The sequence below is a fragment of the Mycteria americana genome, chromosome 2 (assembly GCF_035582795.1).
Source record: "Mycteria americana isolate JAX WOST 10 ecotype Jacksonville Zoo and Gardens chromosome 2, USCA_MyAme_1.0, whole genome shotgun sequence".
In the NCBI taxonomy this organism is placed as follows: Eukaryota; Metazoa; Chordata; class Aves; order Ciconiiformes; family Ciconiidae; genus Mycteria; species Mycteria americana.
Window position 1 is genome coordinate 65,000,046 of NC_134366.1, and position 21,435 is coordinate 65,021,480.

The window sequence follows — 21,435 nt, forward strand, 5'->3', positions numbered from 1 at the left end:
CTTTAGTAGAGCGCGAATGTCTGTGTGGCAGCGAATGCAGTTCCAAGGGACAGTGAAAACCAGCTACAGCTTTCAGTGCTGGCAGCTTTCCTGTGGGCGCAATCTCTGGACGTTTCCAATTTCACTGCCGGGCACTGGGAGAGAGTCAAACAGAGTGTTGCTGCGTTACCTAGCAAAGCTTTAGTAGAGCGCGAATGTCTGTGTGGCAGCAAATGCAGTTCCAAGGGACAGTGAAAACCAGCTACAGCTTTCAGTGCTGGCAGCTTTCCTGTGGGTGCAATCTCTGGACGTTTCCAATTTCACTGCCGGGCTCTGCCAGAGAGAGATACAGAGTGGTGCCCCATTACCTAGCAAAGCTTTTGTAGAGAGCGAATGTCTGTGTGGCAGCGAATGCAGTTCCAAGGGACAGTGAAAACCAGCTACAGCTTTCAGTGCTGGCAGCTTTCCTGTGGGCGCAAGCTCTGGACGTTTCCAATTTGGCAGCCGGACTCTGTCAGATGGAGATACAGATTGTTGCCCCATTACCTAGCAAAGCTTTAGAAGAGCGCGAATGTCTGTGTAGCAGCGAATGCAGTTCCAAGGGACAGTGAAAACCAGCTACAGCTTTCAGTGCTGGCAGCTTTCCTGTGGGCGCAATCTCTGGACGTTTCCAATTTCACTGCCGGGCACTGGGAGAGAGTCAAACAGAGTGTTGCCCCATTACCTAGCAAAGCTTTTGTAGAGCGCGAATGTCTGTGTGGCAGCGAATTCAGTTCCAAGGGACAGTGAAAACCAGCTACAGCTTTCAGTTCAGGCAGCTTTCCCGTGGGCGCAATCTCTGGACGTTTCCAATTTCACTGCGGGGCACTGGGAGAGAGTCATACAGCGTGTTGCCCCATTACCTAGCAAAGCTTTTGTAGAGCGCGAATATCTGTGTGGCAGCGAATGCAGTTCCAAGGGACAGTGAAAACCAGCTACAGCTTTCAGTGCTGGCAGCTTTCCTGTGGGCGCAAGCTCTGGACGTTTCCAATTTGGCAGCCGGACTCTGTCAGATGGAGATACAGATTGTTGCCCCATTACCTAGCAAAGCTTTAGTAGAGCGCGAATGTCTGTGTAGCAGCGAATGCAGTTCCAAGGGACAGTGAAAACTAGCTACAGCTTTCAGTGCAGACAGCTTTCCCGTGGGCGCAATCTCTGGACGTTTCCAATTTCACTGCGGGGCACTGGGAGAGAGTCATACAGCGTGTTGCCCCATTACCTAGCAAAGCTTTTGTAGAGCGCGAATATCTGTGTGGCAGCGAATGCAGTTCCAAGGGACAGTGAAAACCAGCTACAGCTTTCAGTGCTGGCAGCTTTCCTGTGGGCGCAAGCTCTGGACGTTTCCAATTTGGCAGCCGGACTCTGTCAGATGGAGATACAGATTGTTGCCCCATTACCTAGCAAAGCTTTAGTAGAGCGCGAATGTCTGTGTGGCAGCGAATGCAGTTCCAAGGGACAGTGCAAACCAGCTACAGCTTTCAGTGCTGGCAGCTTTGCTGTGGCCGCTATGGCTGGACGTTTCCAATTTGGCATCCGGGCTCTGCCAGAGAGAGATACAGAGTGTTGCCCCATAACCAAGAAAAGCTTTAGCAGAGCGCGAATGTCTGTGTGGCAGCAAATGCAGTTCCAAGGGACAGTGAAAACCAGCTACAGCTTTCAGTGCTGGCAGCTTTCCTGTGGGCGCAATCTCTGGACGTTTCCAATTTCACTGCCGGGCTCTGCCAGAGAGAGATACAGAGTTTTGCCTCATTACCTAGCAAAGCTTTTGTAGAGCGCGAATGTCTGTGTGGCAGCGAATGCAGTTCCAAGGGACAGTGAAAACCAGCTACAGCTTTCAGTGCTGGCAGCTTTCCTGTGGGCGCAATCTCTGGACGTTTCCAATTTCACTGCCGGGCTCTGGGAGAGAGAGATACAGAGTGTTGCCCCATTACCTAGCAAAGCTTTTGTAGAGCGCGAATGTCTGTGTGGCAGCGAATGCAGTTCCAAGGGACAGTGAAAACCAGCTACAGCTTTCAGTGCTGGCAGCTTTGCTGTGGGCACAGTCTCTGCACGTTTCCAATTCCACTGCCGGGCTCTGGGAGAGAGTCATACAGAGTGTTGCCCCATTACCTAGCAAAGCTTCAGCAGAGCGCGAATGTCTGTGTGGCAGCGAATGCAGTTCCAAGGGACAGTGAAAACCCGCTACAGCTTTCAGTGCTGGCAGCTTTGCTGTGGCCGCTATGGCTGGACGTTTCCAATTTGGCAGCCGGGCTCTGCCAGAGAGAGATACAGAGTGTTGCCCCATTACCTAGCAAAGCTTTAGCAGAGCGCGAATGTCTGTGTGGCAGCGAATGCAGTTCCAAGGGACAGTGAAAACCAGCTACAGCTTTCAGTGCTGGCAGCTTTCCTGTGGGCGCAATCTCTGGACGTTTCCAATTTCACTGCCGGGCTCTGGGAGAGAGAGATACAGAGTGTTGCCCCATTACCTAGCAAAGCTTTTGTAGAGCGCGAATGTCTGTGTGGCAGCGAATGCAGTTCCAAGGGACAGTGAAAACCAGCTACAGCTTTCAGTGCTGGCAGCTTTCCTGTGGGCGCAATCTCTGGACGTTTCCAATTTCACTGCCGGGCTCTGGGAGAGAGAGATACAGAGTGTTGCCCCATTACCTAGCAAAGCTTTTGTAGAGCGAGAATGTCTGTGTGGCAGCGAATGCAGTTCCAAGGGACAGTGAAAACCAGCTACAGCTTTCAGTGCTGGCAGCTTTGCTGTGGCCGCTATGGCTGGACGTTTCCAATTTGGCAGCCAGGCTCTGCCAGAGAGAGATACAGAGTGTTGCCCCATTACCAAGCAAGGCTTTAGCAGAGCGCGAATGTCTGTGTGGCAGCGAATGCAGTTCCAAGGGACAGTGAAAACCAGCTACAGCTTTCAGTGCTGGCAGCTTTCCTGTGGCCGCTATGGCTGGACGTTTCAAATTTGGCAGCCGGGCTCTGCCAGAGAGAGATACAGAGTGTTGCCCCATTACGAAGCAATGCTTTAGCATAGCGCGAATGTCTGTTTGGCATCGAATGCAGTTCCAAGGGACAGTGAAAACCAGCTACAGCTTTCAGTAATGGCAGCTTTCCTGTGGCCGCAATCTCTGGACGTTTCCAATTTGGCAGCCGGGCTCTGCCAGAGAGAGATACAGAGTGTTGCCCCATTACCAAGCAATGTTTCAGCAGAGCGCGAATGTCTGTGTGGCAGCGAATGCAGTTCCAAGGGACAGTGAAAACCAGCTACAGCTTTCAGTGCTGGCAGCTTTCCTGTGGGCGCAATCTCTGGACGTTTCCAATTTCAATGCCGGGCTCTGGGAGAGAGAGATACAGAGTGTTGCCCCATTACCAAGCAATGTTTCAGCAGAGCGCGAATGTCTGTGTGGCAGCGAATGCAGTTCCAAGGGACAGTGAAAACCAGCTACAGCTTTCAGTGCTGGCAGCTTTCCTATGGCCGCCATCGCTGGACGTTTCCAATTTGGCATCCGGGCTCTGCCAGAGAGAGATACAGAGTGTTGCCCCATTACCAAGCAAAGCTTTAGCAGAGCGCGAATGTCTGTGTGGCAGCGAATGCAGTTCCAAGGGACAGTGAAAACCAGCTACAGCTTTCAGTGCTGGCAGCTTTCCTGTGGCCGCTATGGCTGGACGTTTCAAATTTGGCAGCCGGGCTCTGCCAGAGAGAGATACAGAGTGTTGCCCCATTACGAAGCAATGCTTTAGCAGAGCGCGAATGTCTGTTTGGCATCGAATGCAGTTCCAAGGGACAGTGAAAACCAGCTACAGCTTTCAATGCTGGCAGCTTTGCTGTGGGCACAGTCTCTGGACGTTTCCAATTTCACTGCGGGGCACTGGGAGAGAGTCAAACAGAGTGTTGCCCCATTACCTAGCAAAGCTTTAGTAGAGCGCGAATGTCTGTGTGGCAGCGAATGCAGTTCCAAGGGAAAGTGAAAACCAGCTACAGCTTTCAGTGCTGGCTGCTTTCCTGTGGGCGCAATCTCTGGACGTTTCCAATTTGGCAGCCGGGATCTGCCAGAGAGAGATACAGAGTGTTGCCCGATTACGAAGCAAAGCTTTAGCACCGCGTGAACGTCTGTGTGGCAGCGAATGCAGTTCCAAGGGACAGTGAAAACCAGCTATAGCATTCAGTGCTGGCAGCTTTCCTGTGGGCGCAATCTCTGGACGTTTCCAATTTCACTGCCGGGCACTGGGAGAGAGTCATACAGCGTGTTGCCCCATTACCTAGCAAAGCTTTAGTAGAGCCCGAATGTCTGTGTGGCAGCGAATGCAGTTTCAAGGGACAGTGAAAACCAGCTACAGCTTTCAGTGCAGGCAGCTTTCCCGTGGGCGCAATCTCTGGACGTTTCCAATTTCACTGCGGGGCAACGGGAGAGAGTCATACAGCGTGTTGCCCCATTACCTAGCAAAGCTTTTGTAGAGCGCGAATGTCTGTGTGGCAGCGAATGCAGTTCCAAGGGACAGTGAAAACCAGCTACAGCTTTCACTACTGGCAGCTTTCCTGTGGCCGCAAGCTCTGGACATTTCCAATTTCACTGCCAGGCTCTGCCAGAGAGAGATACAGAGTGTTGCCCCATTACCTAGCAAATCTTTTGTAGAGCGCGAATGTCTGTGTCGCAGCGAATGCAGTTCCAAGGGACAGTGCAAACCAGCTACAGCTTTCAGTGCTGGCAGCTTTCCTGTGGGTGCAATCTCTGGACGTTTCCAATTTCACTGCCTGGCTCTGCCAGAGAGAGATACAGAGTGTTGCCCCATTACCTAGCAAAGCTTTTGTAGAGCGCGAATATCTGTGTGGCAGCGAATGCAGTTCCAAGGGACAGTGCAAACCAGCTACAGCTTTCAGTGCTGGCAGCTTTCCTGTGGGCGCAATCTCTGGACGTTTCCAATTTCACTGCGGGGCACTGGGAGAGAGTCAAACAGAGTGTTGCCCCATTACCTAGCAAAGCTTTAGTAGAGCGCGAATGTCTGTGTGGCAGCGAATGCAGTTCCAAGGGACAGTGAAAACCAGCAACAGCTTTCAGTGCTGGCAGCTTTCCTGTGGGCACAGTCTCTGGACGTTTCCAATTTGACTGCCGGGCTCTGGGAGAGAGTCATACAGAGTGTTGCCCCATTACCTAGCAAAGCTTTAGCAGAGCGCAAATGTCTGTGAGGCAGCGAATGCAGTTCCAAGGGACAGTGAAAACCAGCTACAGCTTTCAGTGCTGGCAGCTTTCCTGTGGCCGCTATGGCTGGACGTTTCCAATTTGGCAGCCGGGCTCTGCCAGAGAGAGATACAGAGTGTTGCCCCATTACGAAGCAAAGCTTTAGCAGAGCGCGAATGTCTGTGTGGCAGCGAATGCAGTTCCAAGGGACAGTGAAAACCAGCTACATCTTTCAGTGCTGGCAGCTTTCCTGTGGCCGCTATCGCTGGACGTTTCCAATTTGGCATCCGGGCTCTGCCAGAGAGAGATACAGAGTGTTGCCCCATTACGAAGCAATGCTTTAGCAGAGTGCAAATGTCTGTGTGGCAGCGAATGCAGTTCCAAGGGACAGTGAAAACCAGCTACAGCTTTCAGTGCTGGCAGCTTTCCTGTGGCCGCTATGGCTGGACGTTTCCAATTTGGCAGCCGGGCTCTGCCAGAGAGAGATACAGAGTTTTGCCCCATTACCAAGAAAAGCTTTAGCAGAGCGCGAATGTCTGTGTGGCAGCAAATGCAGTTCCAAGAGACAGTGAAAACCAGCTACAGCTTTCAGTGCTGGCAGCTTTCCTGTGGGCGCAATCTCTGGACGTTTCCAATTTGGCAGCCGGGCTCTGCCAGAGAGAGATACAGAGTGTTGCCCCATTACCTAGCAAAGCTTTTGTAGAGCGCGAATGTCTGTGTTGCAGCGAATGCAGTTCCAAGGGACAGTGAAAACCAGCTACAGCTTTCAGTGCTGGCAGCTTTCCTGTGGGCACAGTCTCTGGACGTTTCCAATTCCACTGCCGGGCTCTGGGAGAGAGTCATACAGAGTGTTGCTCCATTACCTAGCAAAGCTTCAGCAGACCGCGAATGTCTGTGTGGCAGCGAATGCAGTTCCAAGGGACAGTGAAAACCAGCAACAGCTTTCAGTGCTGGCAGCTTTCCTGTGGGCACAGTCTCTGGACGTATCCAATTTCACTGCCGGGCTCTGGGAGAGAGAGATACAGAGTGTTGCCCCATTACATAGCAAAGCTTTAGCAGAGCGCAAATGTCTGTGTGGCAGCGAATGCAGTTCCAAGGGACAGTGAAAACCAGCTACAGCTTTCAGTGCTGGCAGCTTTCCTGTGGCCACTATGGCTGCACGTTTGCAGTTTGGCAGCCGAGCTCTGCCAGAGAGAGATACAGAGTGTTGCCCCATTACCAAGCAAAGCTTTAGCAGAGCGCGAATGTCTGTGTGGCAGCGAATGCAGTTCCAAGGGACAGTGAAAACCAGCTACAGCTTTCAGTGCTGGCAGCTTTCCTGTGGCCGCTATGGCTGGACGTTTCCAATTTGGCAGCCGGGCTCTGCCAGAGAGAGATACAGAGTGTTGCCCCATTACGAAGCAAAGCTTTAGCAGAGCGCGAATGTCTGTGTGGCAGCGAATGCAGTTCCAAGGGACAGTGAAAACCAGCTACATCTTTCAGTGCTGGCAGCTTTCCTGTGGCCGCTATCGCTGGACGTTTCCAATTTGGCATCCGGGCTCTGCCAGAGAGAGATACAGAGTGTTGCCCCATTACGAAGCAATGCTTTAGCAGAGTGCAAATATCTGTGTGGCAGCGAATGCAGTTCCAAGGGACAGTGAAAACCAGCTACAGCTTTCAGTGCTGGCAGCTTTCCTGTGGGAGCAATCTCTGGACGTTTCCAATTTGACTGCCAGGCTCTGGGAGAGAGTCATACAGACTGCTGCCCCATTACCAAGCAAAGCTTTAGCAGAGCGCGAATGTCTGTGTGGCAGCGAATGCAGTTCCAAGGGACAGTGAAAACCAGCTACAGCTTTCAGTGCTGGCAGCTTTCCTGTGGGCGCAATCTCTGGACGTTTCCAATTTCACTGCGGGGCACTGGGAGACAGTCATACAGAGTGTTGCCTCATTACCTAGCAAAGCTTTTGTAGAGTGCGAATGTCTGTGTGGCAGCAAATGTAGTTCCAAGGGACAGTGAAAACCAGCTACAGCTTTCAGTGCTGGCAGCTTTCCTGTAGGCACAGTCTCTGGACGTTTCCAATTTCACTGCCGGGCTCTGGGAGAGAGTCATACAGAGTGTTGCCTCATTACCTAGCAAAGCTTTTGTAGAGCGCGAATGTCTGTGTGGCAGCGAATGCAGTTCCAAGGGACAGTGAAAACCAGCTACAGCTTTCAGTGCTGGCAGCTTTCCTGTAGGCACAGTCTCTGGACGTTTCCAATTTCACTGCCGGGCTCTGGGAGAGAGTCATACAGAGTGTTGCCCCATTACCTAGCAAAGCTTTTGTAGAGCGCGAATGTCTGTGTGGCAGCGAATGCAGTTCCAAGGGTCAGTGAAAACCAGCTACAGCTTTCAGTGCTGGCAGCTTTCCTGTGGCCGCTATGGCTGGAAGTTTGCCATTTGGCAGCCGAGCTCTGCCAGAGAGAGATACAGAGTGTTGCCCCATTACCAAGCAAAGCTTCAGCAGAGCGCGAATGTCTGTGTGGCAGCGAATGCAGTTCGAAGGGACAGTGAAAACCAGCTACAGCTTTCAGTGCTGGCTGCTTTCCTGTGGGCGCAATCTCTGGATGTTTCCAATTTCACTGCCGGGCTCTGGGAGAGAGAGATACAGAGTGTTGCCCCATTACCAAGCAAAGCTTCAGCAGAGCGCGAATGTCTGTGTTGCAGCGAATGCAGTTCGAAGGGACAGTGAAAACCAGCTACAGCTTTCAGTGCTGGCAGCTTTCCTGTGGGAGCAATCTCTGGACGTTTCCAATTTCACTGCGGGGCACTGGGAGACATTCATACAGAGTGTTGCCTCATTACCTAGCAAAGCTTTTGTAGAGCGCGAATGTCTGTGTGGCAGCAAATGTAGTTCCAAGGGACAGTGAAAACCAGCTACAGCTTTCAGTGCTGGCAGCTTTCCTGTGGCCGCTATCGCTGGACGTTTCCAATTTGGCATCCGGGCTCTGCCAGAGAGAGATACAGAGTGTTGCCCCATTACGAAGCAATGCTTTAGCAGAGCGCCAATGTCTCTGTGGCAGCGAATGCAGTTCCAAGGGACAGTGAAAACCAGCTACAGCTTTCAGTGCTGGCAGCTTTCCTGTGGCCACTATGGCTGGACGTTTCCAATTTGGCAGCCAGGCTCTGCCAGAGAGAGATACAGAGTGTTGCCCCATTACCAAGAAAAGCTTTAGCAGAGCGCGAATGTCTGTGTGGCAGCAAATGCAGTTCCAAGAGACAGTGAAAACCAGCTACAGCTTTCAGTGCTGGCAGCTTTCCTGTGGCCGCTATCGCTGGACGTTTCCAATTTGGCATCCGGGCTCTGCCAGAGAGAGATACAGAGTGTTGCCCCATTACGAAGCAATGCTTTAGCAGAGCGCGAATGTCTGTGTGGCAGCGAATGCAGTTCCAAGGGACAGTGAAAACCAGCTACAGCTTTCAGTGCTGGCAGCTTTCCTGTGGCCGCTATGGCTGGACGTTTCCAATTTGGCAGCCAGGCTCTGGGAGAGAGTCATACAGACTGCTGCCCCATTACCAAGCAAAGCTTTAGCAGAGCGCGAATGTCTGTGTGGCAGCGAATGCAGTTCCAAGTGACAGTGAAAACCAGCTACAGCTTTCAGTGCTGGCAGCTTTCCTGTGGCCGCTATGGCTGGACGTTTGCAATTTGGCAGCCAGGCTCTGCCAGACAGAGATACAGAGTGTTGCCCCATTACCAAGCAAAGCTTTAGCAGAGCGCGAATGTCTGTGTGGCAGCAAATGCAGTTCCAAGAGACAGTGAAAACCAGCTACAGCTTTCAGTACTGGCAGCTTTCCTGTGGGCACAGTCTCTGGATGTTTCCAATTTCACTGCCGGGCTCTGGGAGAGAGTCATACAGAGTGTTGCCCCATTACCTAGCAAAGCTTTAGCAGAGCGCAAATGTCTGTGAGGCAGCGAATGCAGTTCCAAGGGACAGTGAAAACCAGCTACAGCTTTCAGTGCTGGCAGCTTTCCTGTGGCCGCTATGGCTGGACGTTTGCAATTTGGCAGCCGAGCTCTGCCAGAGAGAGATACAGATTGTTGCCCCATTACCAAGAAAAGCTTTAGCAGAGCGCGAATGTCTGTGTGGCAGCGAATGCAGTTCCAAGGGACAGTGAAAACCAGCTACAGCTTTCAGTGCTGGCAGCTTTCCTGTGGCCGCTATCGCTGGACGTTTCCAATTTGGCATCCGGGCTCTGCCAGAGAGAGATACAGAGTGTTGCCCCATTAAGAAGCAATGGTTTAGCAGAGCGCGAATGTCTGTGTGGCAGCGAATGCAGTTCCAAGGGACAGTGAAAACCACCTACAGCTTTCAGTGCTGGCAGCTTTCCTGTGGGCGCAATCTCTGGACGTTTCCAATTTGACTGCCAGGCTCTGGGAGAGAGTCATACAGACTGTTGCCCCATTACCAAGCAAAGCTTTAGCAGAGCGCGAATGTCTGTGTGGCAGCGAATGCAGTTCCAAGGGACAGTGAAAACCAGCTACAGCTTTCAGTGCTGGCAGCTTTCCTGTGGGCACAGTCTCTGGACGTATCCAATTTCACTGCCGGGCTCTGGGAGAGAGAGATACAGAGTGTTGCCTCATTACCTAGCAAAGCTTTTGTAGAGCGCGAATATCTGTGTGGCAGCGAATGCAGTTCCAAGGGACAGTGAAAACCAGCTACAGCTTTCAGTGCTGGCAGCTTTCCTGTGGCCGCTATGGCTGGACGTTTCCAATTTGGCAGCCGGGCTCTGCCAGAGAGAGATACAGAGTGTTGCCCCATTACGAAGCAATGCTTTAGCAGAGCACGAATGTCTGTGTGGCAGCGAATGCAGTTCCAAGGGACAGTGAAAACCAGCTACAGCTTTCAGTGCTGGCAGCTTTCCTGTGGCCGCTATCGCTGGACGTTTCCGATTTCGCATCCGGGCTCTGCCAGAGAGAGATACAGAGTGTTGCCCCATTACGAAGCAATGCTTTAGCAGAGCGCGAATGTCTGTGTGGCAGCGAATGCAGTTCCAAGGGACAGTGAAAACCAGCTACAGCTTTCAGTGCTGGCAGCTTTCCTGTGGGCACAGTCTCTGGATGTTTCCAATTTCACTGCCGGGCTCTGGGAGAGAGTCATACAGAGTGTTGCCTCATTACGAAGCAATGCTTTAGCAGAGCGCGAATGTCTGTGTGGCAGCGAATGCAGTTCCAAGGGACAGTGAAAACCAGCTACAGCTTTCAGTGCTGGCAGCTTTCCTGTGGCCGCTATGGCTGGACGTTTCCAATTTGGCATACGGGCTCTGCCAGAGAGAGATACAGAGTGTTGCCCCATTACGAAGCAAGGCTTTAGCAGAGCGCAAATGTCTGTGTGGCAGCGAATGCAGTTCCAAGGGACAGTGAAAACCAGCTACAGCTTTCAGTGCTGGCAGCTTTCCTGTGGCCGCTATGGCTGGACGTTTCCAATTTGGCAGCCGGGCTCTGCCAGAGAGAGATACAGAGTGTTGCCCCATTACGAAGCAAAGCTTTAGCACAGCGCGAATGTCTGTGTGGCAGCAAATGCAGTTCCAAGAGACAGTGAAAACCAGCTACAGCTTTCAATGCTGGCAGCTTTCCTGTGGGCGCAGTCTGTGGACGTTTCCAATTTCACTGCCGGGCTCTGGGAGAGAGTCATACAGAGTGTTGCCCCATTACCAAGCAAAGCTTCAGCAGACCGCGAATGTCTGTGTGGCAGCGAATGCAGTTCCAAGGGACAGTGAAAACCAGCAACAGCTTTCAGTGCTGGCAGCTTTCCTGTGGGCACAGTCTCTGGACGTATCCAATTTCACTGCCGGGCTCTGGGAGAGAGAGATACAGAGTGTTGCCTCATTACCTAGCAAAGCTTTTGTAGAGCGCGAATGTCTGTGTGGCAGCAAATGTAGTTCCAAGGGACAGTGAAAACCAGCTACAGCTTTCAGTGCTGGCAGCTTTCCTGTGGCCGCTATCGCTGGACGTTTCCAATTTGGCATCCGGGCTCTGCCAGAGAGAGATACAGAGTGTTGCCCCATTACGAAGCAATGCTTTAGCAGAGCGCCAATGTCTCTGTGGCAGCGAATGCAGTTCCAAGGGACAGTGAAAACCAGCTACAGCTTTCAGTGCTGGCAGCTTTCCTGTGGCCACTATGGCTGGACGTTTCCAATTTGGCAGCCAGGCTCTGCCAGAGAGAGATACAGAGTGTTGCCCCATTACCAAGAAAAGCTTTAGCAGAGCGCGAATGTCTGTGTGGCAGCAAATGCAGTTCCAAGAGACAGTGAAAACCAGCTACAGCTTTCAGTGCTGGCAGCTTTCCTGTGGGCGCAATCTCTGGACGTTTCCAATTTGGCAGCCGGGCTCTGCCAGAGAGAGATACAGAGTGTTGCCCCATTACCTAGCAAAGCTTTTGTAGAGCGCGAATGTCTGTGTTGCAGCGAATGCAGTTCCAAGGGACAGTGAAAACCAGCTACAGCTTTCAGTGCTGGCAGCTTTCCTGTGGGCACAGTCTCTGGACGTTTCCAATTCCACTGCCGGGCTCTGGGAGAGAGTCATACAGAGTGTTGCTCCATTACCTAGCAAAGCTTCAGCAGACCGCGAATGTCTGTGTGGCAGCGAATGCAGTTCCAAGGGACAGTGAAAACCAGCAACAGCTTTCAGTGCTGGCAGCTTTCCTGTGGCCACTATGGCTGCACGTTTGCAGTTTGGCAGCCGAGCTCTGCCAGAGAGAGATACAGAGTGTTGCCCCATTACCAAGCAAAGCTTTAGCAGAGCGCGAATGTCTGTGTGGCAGCGAATGCAGTTCCAAGGGACAGTGAAAACCAGCTACAGCTTTCAGTGCTGGCAGCTTTCCTGTGGCCGCTATGGCTGGACGTTTCCAATTTGGCAGCCGGGCTCTGCCAGAGAGAGATACAGAGTGTTGCCCCATTACGAAGCAAAGCTTTAGCAGAGCGCGAATGTCTGTGTGGCAGCGAATGCAGTTCCAAGGGACAGTGAAAACCAGCTACATCTTTCAGTGCTGGCAGCTTTCCTGTGGCCGCTATCGCTGGACGTTTCCAATTTGGCATCCGGGCTCTGCCAGAGAGAGATACAGAGTGTTGCCCCATTACGAAGCAATGCTTTAGCAGAGTGCAAATATCTGTGTGGCAGCGAATGCAGTTCCAAGGGACAGTGAAAACCAGCTACAGCTTTCAGTGCTGGCAGCTTTCCTGTGGGAGCAATCTCTGGACGTTTCCAATTTGACTGCCAGGCTCTGGGAGAGAGTCATACAGACTGCTGCCCCATTACCAAGCAAAGCTTTAGCAGAGCGCGAATGTCTGTGTGGCAGCGAATGCAGTTCCAAGGGACAGTGAAAACCAGCTACAGCTTTCAGTGCTGGCAGCTTTCCTGTGGGCGCAATCTCTGGACGTTTCCAATTTCACTGCGGGGCACTGGGAGACAGTCATACAGAGTGTTGCCTCATTACCTAGCAAAGCTTTTGTAGAGTGCGAATGTCTGTGTGGCAGCAAATGTAGTTCCAAGGGACAGTGAAAACCAGCTACAGCTTTCAGTGCTGGCAGCTTTCCTGTAGGCACAGTCTCTGGACGTTTCCATTTTCACTGCCGGGCTCTGGGAGAGAGTCATACAGAGTGTTGCCTCATTACCTAGCAAAGCTTTTGTAGAGCGCGAATGTCTGTGTGGCAGCGAATGCAGTTCCAAGGGACAGTGAAAACCAGCTACAGCTTTCAGTGCTGGCAGCTTTCCTGTAGGCACAGTCTCTGGACGTTTCCAATTTCACTGCCGGGCTCTGGGAGAGAGTCATACAGAGTGTTGCCCCATTACCTAGCAAAGCTTTTGTAGAGCGCGAATGTCTGTGTGGCAGCGAATGCAGTTCCAAGGGTCAGTGAAAACCAGCTACAGCTTTCAGTGCTGGCAGCTTTCCTGTGGCCGCTATGGCTGGAAGTTTGCCATTTGGCAGCCGAGCTCTGCCAGAGAGAGATACAGAGTGTTGCCCCATTACCAAGCAAAGCTTCAGCAGAGCGCGAATGTCTGTGTGGCAGCGAATGCAGTTCGAAGGGACAGTGAAAACCAGCTACAGCTTTCAGTGCTGGCTGCTTTCCTGTGGGCGCAATCTCTGGATGTTTCCAATTTCACTGCCGGGCTCTGGGAGAGAGAGATACAGAGTGTTGCCCCATTACCAAGCAAAGCTTCAGCAGAGCGCGAATGTCTGTGTTGCAGCGAATGCAGTTCGAAGGGACAGTGAAAACCAGCTACAGCTTTCAGTGCTGGCAGCTTTCCTGTGGGAGCAATCTCTGGACGTTTCCAATTTCACTGCGGGGCACTGGGAGACATTCATACAGAGTGTTGCCTCATTACCTAGCAAAGCTTTTGTAGAGCGCGAATGTCTGTGTGGCAGCAAATGTAGTTCCAAGGGACAGTGAAAACCAGCTACAGCTTTCAGTGCTGGCAGCTTTCCTGTGGCCGCTATCGCTGGACGTTTCCAATTTGGCATCCGGGCTCTGCCAGAGAGAGATACAGAGTGTTGCCCCATTACGAAGCAATGCTTTAGCAGAGCGCCAATGTCTCTGTGGCAGCGAATGCAGTTCCAAGGGACAGTGAAAACCAGCTACAGCTTTCAGTGCTGGCAGCTTTCCTGTGGCCACTATGGCTGGACGTTTCCAATTTGGCAGCCAGGCTCTGCCAGAGAGAGATACAGAGTGTTGCCCCATTACCAAGAAAAGCTTTAGCAGAGCGCGAATGTCTGTGTGGCAGCAAATGCAGTTCCAAGAGACAGTGAAAACCAGCTACAGCTTTCAGTGCTGGCAGCTTTCCTGTGGCCGCTATCGCTGGACGTTTCCAATTTGGCATCCGGGCTCTGCCAGAGAGAGATACAGAGTGTTGCCCCATTACGAAGCAATGCTTTAGCAGAGCGCGAATGTCTGTGTGGCAGCGAATGCAGTTCCAAGGGACAGTGAAAACCAGCTACAGCTTTCAGTGCTGGCAGCTTTCCTGTGGCCGCTATGGCTGGACGTTTCCAATTTGGCAGCCAGGCTCTGGGAGAGAGTCATACAGACTGCTGCCCCATTACCAAGCAAAGCTTTAGCAGAGCGCGAATGTCTGTGTGGCAGCGAATGCAGTTCCAAGTGACAGTGAAAACCAGCTACAGCTTTCAGTGCTGGCAGCTTTCCTGTGGCCGCTATGGCTGGACGTTTGCAATTTGGCAGCCAGGCTCTGCCAGACAGAGATACAGAGTGTTGCCCCATTACCAAGCAAAGCTTTAGCAGAGCGCGAATGTCTGTGTGGCAGCAAATGCAGTTCCAAGAGACAGTGAAAACCAGCTACAGCTTTCAGTACTGGCAGCTTTCCTGTGGGCACAGTCTCTGGATGTTTCCAATTTCACTGCCGGGCTCTGGGAGAGAGTCATACAGAGTGTTGCCCCATTACCTAGCAAAGCTTTAGCAGAGCGCAAATGTCTGTGAGGCAGCGAATGCAGTTCCAAGGGACAGTGAAAACCAGCTACAGCTTTCAGTGCTGGCAGCTTTCCTGTGGCCGCTATGGCTGGACGTTTGCAATTTGGCAGCCGAGCTCTGCCAGAGAGAGATACAGATTGTTGCCCCATTACCAAGAAAAGCTTTAGCAGAGCGCGAATGTCTGTGTGGCAGCGAATGCAGTTCCAAGGGACAGTGAAAACCAGCTACAGCTTTCAGTGCTGGCAGCTTTCCTGTGGCCGCTATCGCTGGACGTTTCCAATTTGGCATCCGGGCTCTGCCAGAGAGAGATACAGAGTGTTGCCCCATTAAGAAGCAATGGTTTAGCAGAGCGCGAATGTCTGTGTGGCAGCGAATGCAGTTCCAAGGGACAGTGAAAACCACCTACAGCTTTCAGTGCTGGCAGCTTTCCTGTGGGCGCAATCTCTGGACGTTTCCAATTTGACTGCCAGGCTCTGGGAGAGAGTCATACAGACTGTTGCCCCATTACCAAGCAAAGCTTTAGCAGAGCGCGAATGTCTGTGTGGCAGCGAATGCAGTTCCAAGGGACAGTGAAAACCAGCTACAGCTTTCAGTGCTGGCAGCTTTCCTGTGGGCACAGTCTCTGGACGTATCCAATTTCACTGCCGGGCTCTGGGAGAGAGAGATACAGAGTGTTGCCTCATTACCTAGCAAAGCTTTTGTAGAGCGCGAATATCTGTGTGGCAGCGAATGCAGTTCCAAGGGACAGTGAAAACCAGCTACAGCTTTCAGTGCTGGCAGCTTTCCTGTGGCCGCTATGGCTGGACGTTTCCAATTTGGCAGCCGGGCTCTGCCAGAGAGAGATACAGAGTGTTGCCCCATTACGAAGCAATGCTTTAGCAGAGCACGAATGTCTGTGTGGCAGCGAATGCAGTTCCAAGGGACAGTGAAAACCAGCTACAGCTTTCAGTGCTGGCAGCTTTCCTGTGGCCGCTATCGCTGGACGTTTCCGATTTCGCATCCGGGCTCTGCCAGAGAGAGATACAGAGTGTTGCCCCATTACGAAGCAATGCTTTAGCAGAGCGCGAATGTCTGTGTGGCAGCGAATGCAGTTCCAAGGGACAGTGAAAACCAGCTACAGCTTTCAGTGCTGGCAGCTTTCCTGTGGGCACAGTCTCTGGATGTTTCCAATTTCACTGCCGGGCTCTGGGAGAGAGTCATACAGAGTGTTGCCTCATTACGAAGCAATGCTTTAGCAGAGCGCGAATGTCTGTGTGGCAGCGAATGCAGTTCCAAGGGACAGTGAAAACCAGCTACAGCTTTCAGTGCTGGCAGCTTTCCTGTGGCCGCTATGGCTGGACGTTTCCAATTTGGCATACGGGCTCTGCCAGAGAGAGATACAGAGTGTTGCCCCATTACGAAGCAAGGCTTTAGCAGAGCGCAAATGTCTGTGTGGCAGCGAATGCAGTTCCAAGGGACAGTGAAAACCAGCTACAGCTTTCAGTGCTGGCAGCTTTCCTGTGGCCGCTATGGCTGGACGTTTCCAATTTGGCAGCCGGGCTCTGCCAGAGAGAGATACAGAGTGTTGCCCCATTACGAAGCAAAGCTTTAGCACAGCGCGAATGTCTGTGTGGCAGCAAATGCAGTTCCAAGAGACAGTGAAAACCAGCTACAGCTTTCAATGCTGGCAGCTTTCCTGTGGGCGCAGTCTGTGGTCGTTTCCAATTTCACTGCCGGGCTCTGGGAGAGAGTCATACAGAGTGTTGCCCCATTACCAAGCAAAGCTTCAGCAGACCGCGAATGTCTGTGTGGCAGCGAATGCAGTTCCAAGGGACAGTGAAAACCAGCAACAGCTTTCAGTGCTGGCAGCTTTCCTGTGGGCACAGTCTCTGGACGTATCCAATTTCACTGCCGGGCTCTGGGAGAGAGAGATACAGAGTGTTGCCTCATTACCTAGCAAAGCTTTTGTAGAGCGCGAATGTCTGTGTGGCAGCAAATGTAGTTCCAAGGGACAGTGAAAACCAGCTACAGCTTTCAGTGCTGGCAGCTTTCCTGTGGCCGCTATCGCTGGACGTTTCCAATTTGGCATCCGGGCTCTGCCAGAGAGAGATACAGAGTGTTGCCCCATTACGAAGCAATGCTTTAGCAGAGCGCCAATGTCTCTGTGGCAGCGAATGCAGTTCCAAGGGACAGTGAAAACCAGCTACAGCTTTCAGTGCTGGCAGCTTTCCTGTGGCCACTATGGCTGGACGTTTCCAATTTGGCAGCCAGGCTCTGCCAGAGAGAGATACAGAGTGTTGCCCCATTACCAAGAAAAGCTTTAGCAGAGCGCGAATGTCTGTGTGGCAGCAAATGCAGTTCCAAGAGACAGTGAAAACCAGCTACAGCTTTCAGTGCTGGCAGCTTTCCTGTGGGCACAGTCTCTGGATGTTTCCAATTTCACTGCCGGGCTCTGGGAGAGAGTCATACAGAGTGTTGCCCCATTACCTAGCAAAGCTTTAGCAGAGCGCAAATGTCTGTGAGGCAGCGAATGCAGTTCCAAGGGACAGTGAAAACCAGCTACAGCTTTCAGTGCTGGCAGCTTTCCTGTGGCCGCTATGGCTGGACGTTTGCAATTTGGCAGCCGAGCTCTGCCAGAGAGAGATACAGATTGTTGCCCCATTACCAAGCAAAGCTTTAGCAGAGCGCGAATCTCTGTGTGGCAGCGAATGCAGTTCCAAGGGACAGTGAAAACCAGCTACAGCTTTCAGTGCTGGCAGCTTTCCTGTGGCCGCTATCGCTGGACGTTTCCAATTTGGCATCCGGGCTCTGCCAGAGAGAGATACAGAGTGTTGCCCCATTACGAAGCAATGCTTTAGCAGAGCGCGAATGTCTGTGTGGCAGCGAATGCAGTTCCAAGGGACAGTGAAAACCAGCTACAGCTTTCAGTGCTGACAGCTTTCCTGTGGCCGATATGGTTGGACGTTTCCAATTTGGCAGCCAGGCTCTGGGAGAGAGTCATACAGACTGCTGCCCCATTACCAAGCAAAGCTTTAGCAGAGCGCGAATCTCTGTGTGGCAGCGAATGCAGTTCCAAGGGACAGTGAAAACCAGCTACAGCTTTCAGTGCTGGCAGCTTTCCTGTGGCCGCTATCGCTGGACGTTTCCAATTTGGCATCCGGGCTCTGCCAGAGAGAGATACAGAGTGTTGCCCCATTACGAAGCAATGCTTTAGCAGAGCGCGAATGTCTGTGTGGCAGCGAATGCAGTTCCAAGTGACAGTGAAAACCAGCTACAGCTTTCAGTGCTGGCAGCTTTCCTGTGGCCGCTATGGCTGGACGTTTGCAATTTGGCAGCCAGGCTCTGCCAGACAGAGATACAGAGTGTTGCCCCATTACCAAGCAAAGCTTTAGCAGAGCGCGAATGTCTGTGTGGCAGCAAATGCAGTTCCAAGAGACAGTGAAAACCAGCTACAGCTTTCAGTACTGGCAGCTTTCCTGTGGGCACAGTCTCTGGATGTTTCCAATTTCACTGCCGGGCTCTGGGAGAGAGTCATACAGAGTGTTGCCCCATTACCTAGCAAAGCTTTAGCAGAGCGCAAATGTCTGTGAGGCAGCGAATGCAGTTCCAAGGGACAGTGAAAACCAGCTACAGCTTTCAGTGCTGGCAGCTTTCCTGTGGCCGCTATGGCTGGACGTTTGCAATTTGGCAGCCGAGCTCTGCCAGAGAGAGATACAGATTGTTGCCCCATTACCAAGAAAAGCTTTAGCAGAGCGCGAATGTCTGTGTGGCAGCGAATGCAGTTCCAAGGGACAGTGAAAACCAGCTACAGCTTTCAGTGCTGGCAGCTTTCCTGTGGCCGCTATCGCTGGACGTTTCCAATTTGGCATCCGGGCTCTGCCAGAGAGAGATACAGAGTGTTGCCCCATTAAGAAGCAATGGTTTAGCAGAGCGCGAATGTCTGTGTGGCAGCGAATGCAGTTCCAAGGGACAGTGAAAACCAGCTACAGCTTTCAGTGCTGGCAGCTTTCCTGTGGGCGCAATCTCTGGACGTTTCCAATTTGACTGCCAGGCTCTGGGAGAGAGTCATACAGACTGTTGCCCCATTACCAAGCAAAGCTTTAGCAGAGCGCGAATGTCTGTGTGGCAGCGAATGCAGTTCCAAGGGACAGTGAAAACCAGCTACAGCTTTCAGTGCTGGCAGCTTTCCTGTGGGCACAGTCTCTGGACGTATCCAATTTCACTGCCGGGCTCTGGGAGAGAGAGATACAGAGTGTTGCCTCATTACCTAGCAAAGCTTTTGTAGAGCGCGAATATCTGTGTGGCAGCGAATGCAGTTCCAAGGGACAGTGAAAACCAGCTACAGCTTTCAGTGCTGGCAGCTTTCCTGTGGCCGCTATGGCTGGACGTTTCCAATTTGGCAGCCGGGCTCTGCCAGAGAGAGATACAGAGTGTTGCCCCATTACGAAGCAATGCTTTAGCAGAGCACGAATGTCTGTGTGGCAGCGAATGCAGTTCCAAGGGACAGTGAAAACCAGCTACAGCTTTCAGTGCTGGCAGCTTTCCTGTGGCCGCTATCGCTGGACGTTTCCGATTTCGCATCCGGGCTCTGCCAGAGAGAGATACAGAGTGTTGCCCCATTACGAAGCAATGCTTTAGCAGAGCGCGAATGTCTGTGTGGCAGCGAATGCAGTTCCAAGGGACAGTGAAAACCAGCTACAGCTTTCAGTGCTGGCAGCTTTCCTGTGGGCGCTATCGCTGGACGTTTCCGATTTCGCATCCGGGCTCTGCCAGAGAGAGATACAGAGTGTTGCCCCATTACGAAGCAATGCTTTAGCAGAGCGCGAATGTCTGTGTGGCAGCGAATGCAGTTCCAAGGGACAGTGAAAACCAGCTACAGCTTTCAGTGCTGGCAGCTTTCCTGTGGCCGCTATGGCTGGACGTTTCCAATTTGGCAGCCGGGCTCTGCCAGAGAGAGATACAGAGTGTTGCCCCATTACCAAGAAAAGCTTTAGCAGAGCGCGAATGTCTGTGTGGCAGCGAATGCAGTTCCAACGGACAGTGAAAACCAGCTACAGCTTTCAGTGCTGGCAGCTTTCTTGTGGCCGCTATGGCTGGACGTTTCCAATTTGGCATACGGGCTCTGCCAGAGAGAGATACAGAGTGTTGCCCCATTACGAAGCAATGCTTTAGCAGAGCGCGAATGTCTGTGTGGCAGCGAATGACGTTCCAAGGGACAGTGAAAACCAGCTACAGCTTTCAGTGCTGGCAGCTTTCCTGTGGCCGCTATCGCTGGACTTTTCCAATTTGGCATCCGGGCTCTGCCAGAGAGAGATACAGAGTGTTGCCCCATTACCAAGCAAAGCTTTAGCAGAGCACGAATGTCTGTGTGGCAGCAAATGCAGTTCCAAGAGACAGTGAAAACCAGCTACAGCTTTCAGTGCTGGCAGCTTTCCTGTGGCCGATATGGCTGGACGTTTCCAATTTGGCAGCCGGGCTCTGCCAGAGAGAGATACAGAGTGTTGCCCCATTACCAAGCAAAGCTTTAGCAGAGCACGAATGTCTGTGTGGCAGCAAATGCAGTTCCAAGAGACAGTGAAAACCAGCTACAGCTTTCAGTGCTGGCAGCTTTCCTGTGGCTGATATGGCTGGACGTTTCCAATTTGGCAGCCGGGCTCTGCCAGAGAGAGATACAGAGTGTTGCCCCATTACGAAGCAATGCTTTAGCAGAGCGCGAATGTCTGTGTGGCAGCGAATGCAGTTCCAAGGGACAGTGAAAACCAGCTACAGCTTTCAGTGCTGGCAGCTTTCCTGTGGGCACAGTCTCTGGATGTTTCCAATTTCACTGCCGGGCTCTGGGAGAGAGTCATACAGAGTGTTGCCTCATTACGAAGCAATGCTTTAGCAGAGCGCGAATGTCTGTGTGGCAGCGAATGCAGTTCCAAGGGACAGTGAAAACCAGCTACAGCTTTCAGTGCTGGCAGCTTTCCTGTGGCCGCTATGGCTGGACGTTTCCAATTTGGCATACGGGCTCTGCCAGAGAGAGATACAGAGTGTTGCCCCATTACGAAGCAAGGCTTTAGCAGAGCGCGAATGTCTGTGTGGCAGCGAATGCAGTTCCAAGGGACAGTGAAAACCAGCTACAGCTTTCAGTGCTGGCAGCTTTCCTGTGGCCGCTATGGCTGGACGTTTCCAATTTGGCAGCCGGGCTCTGCCAGAGAGAGATACAGAGTGTTGCCCCATTACGAAGCAAAGCTTTAGCACAGCGCGAATGTCTGTGTGGCAGCAAATGCAGTTCCAAGAGACAGTGAAAACCAGCTACAGCTTTCAATGCTGGCAGCTTTCCTGTGGGCGCAGTCTGTGGACGTTTCCAATTTCACTGCCGGGCTCTGGGAGAGAGTCATACAGAGTGTTGCCCCATTACCAAGCAAAGCTTCAGCAGACCGCGAATGTCTGTGTGGCAGCGAATGCAGTTCCAAGGGACAGTGAAAACCAGCAACAGCTTTCAGTGCTGGCAGCTTTCCTGTGGGCACAGTCTCTGGACGTATCCAATTTCACTGCCGGGCTCTGGGAGAGAGAGATACAGAGTGTTGCCTCATTACCTAGCAAAGCTTTTATAGAGCGCGAATGTCTGTGTGGCAGCGAATGCAGTTCCAAGGGACAGTGAAAACCAGCTACAGCTTTCAGTGCTGGCAGCTTTCCTGTGGGAGTAATCTCTGGACGTTTCCAATTTGACTGCCAGGCTCTGGGAGAGAGTCATACAGACTGTTGCCCCATTACCAAGCAAAGCTTTAGCAGAGCGCGAATGTCTGTGTGGCAGCGAATGCAGTTCCAAGGGACAGTGAAAACCAGCTACAGCTTTCA